Raw genomic sequence first — 1,940 nt, forward strand, 5'->3', positions numbered from 1 at the left:
GAAAGAAAGAGGGGGGGGGGGGGGGGGGCAACAGAGAAGCTCTTGCAAACTGCAGAAACTGCAAAAAACACTTGCTTGTTTGTTTTTCTCCCAATTATGTCAGTTCAACTACAAAAACATGTCAGCTCCTCCCACGTACCTTGCCAGGGGCCTTCTATTATGACAGCTAAAACAATACTGTTGCTGTTTAAATGAATGCAGTGTTTTCAACTTTTGAGAACAAATAGTATTCATCATCCTCCTAATATTGATATCTGCAGAGGAGAACATTGGTTACTAATCAACTGCTTGTTTTAAGAGCCTGTCTCAAAACATCCCCAACTCCACTGGCCACTTTGCTAGATAATCTTGTTCTACTCCGATGTCAACATTTAAGACAGGGTTTTCTGTCAAAATGGAGAACACACAGACTGGTAAATATGTAATAAGTGGGATTTCAAACAGTCCAGTTGTAATGTTTTTCACTAAACGGTCAGAATGAGTTTGCCTATTATCAACCAAAGAAGTTTGCACAGATTTGCTGATCAGATCTTGCATCGCTGCAGACTTGGTCTGCAGTTGGTATTACTGCAGAGCCTCAGACACCCCTGTCTCTACTGGGAGAGTATAAACACATGGTGAGACTTCCTTAGCATTTCTGTGCCACTGCATGATCCTAAGCACATTTCTCATGACCACTTGCAACCTTAATAGAAGAGTTTCCAGTGAGGAACAAGAAGTCTCTTGTGCACAGAAGGCAGAGTATACTCATGTATGTGCGTACAGGCTCACTCTAGAAAAGACTTGAACAAAGTCTACATTAATAGGATGTAATAAAAGAAAAGTGGTGACACAGTGTGTGACTAGTTGCATGGTTTCAGATATTTCTAAAATTATTAAATATAAATAATCAAACCGTCAGTACATTTTTTGCTGCTTGTCAGACTTCTTAGTAGCACTTCGCACCATCCTGTGAGCTTTGCAGTGGCAGCTGATGACACATTCATTGGAGGATAAGGTAATTGGTTCACAGATCAGATCAGCAACAGATCAGTATTTCAGGCAAAAAGGAAATAATGAAAAAAAACCTCTAGGATGTTTCTGGGCAAAACAAACCAAGGGGAAAATATTAAGGAACAAGAAGGGTTATTATTTTATTATCCTACTGCACTGTGTTTCATGTTTTTGCAGCACAGAATTCAAGTTGGTGCCAACTCTCTGCTTGGCTCTTAAAAGAGATTTCTAAGCATTTGAGGAGAGATGGTTCAAAATGGTGTGAAAAAAATTGACTTTTTTTCTGGAGAAGTTGTTGATGTTTTGCAAACAGCTCTAAGTAGTGTTGAAATTTTCCTGCTTTTTTTTGTTGTTCCTCTGTTTGAAGAAAACTGTGTATGTTACTTTACTGCTCTGTTGAAAAATTATCTTGTAACCTTGAAGCATATATATTAGTTTTGTTTCATTTTAGCCTATTCAGCTGCAAATCAAGCATAGTGAGTTTAAGCTGTTGGTTTAGCTGGTTTAAAATTTGTTGGCTTCCTTTTAAAGCCAACAACCATAATGCTTCCATAACACTTTCTGGCTGTGCTAGTCCTCAGAGAAATAATACTTTCATACAACTTCCATTGATCTTTGGGAAGGCTGGAACTCTATTTTGTGAATAAATATATTTTCAAAGCTATTTAAAGTTTCAATTAAACAGTGTGATTTTTGTCAAATTATTCCTTAGCCTTATTGAAACAGAAAATAGAGCACTTTCTACTATTTATCATTACTCCATTGTATTAAAGTACACCATTCTGAAATGGTTCATACAAGGCTGCTCACCTACGAATGAGCAAAATGGATGCAATGACCCAGAGATGCATCTGAGGAGCTGGCTCCGCTACAGGGCTTTGCATTTAGCCACTGTGGGGGGGAACCACTTCTGGATGCAATTATCCTGGTGCTGCGTGAAGTCTCAG

Source organism: Aptenodytes forsteri, unplaced genomic scaffold, assembly GCF_000699145.1.
Source record: "Aptenodytes forsteri isolate BGI_AS27 unplaced genomic scaffold, ASM69914v1 Scaffold9, whole genome shotgun sequence".
Lineage (NCBI taxonomy): Eukaryota > Metazoa > Chordata > Aves > Sphenisciformes > Spheniscidae > Aptenodytes > Aptenodytes forsteri.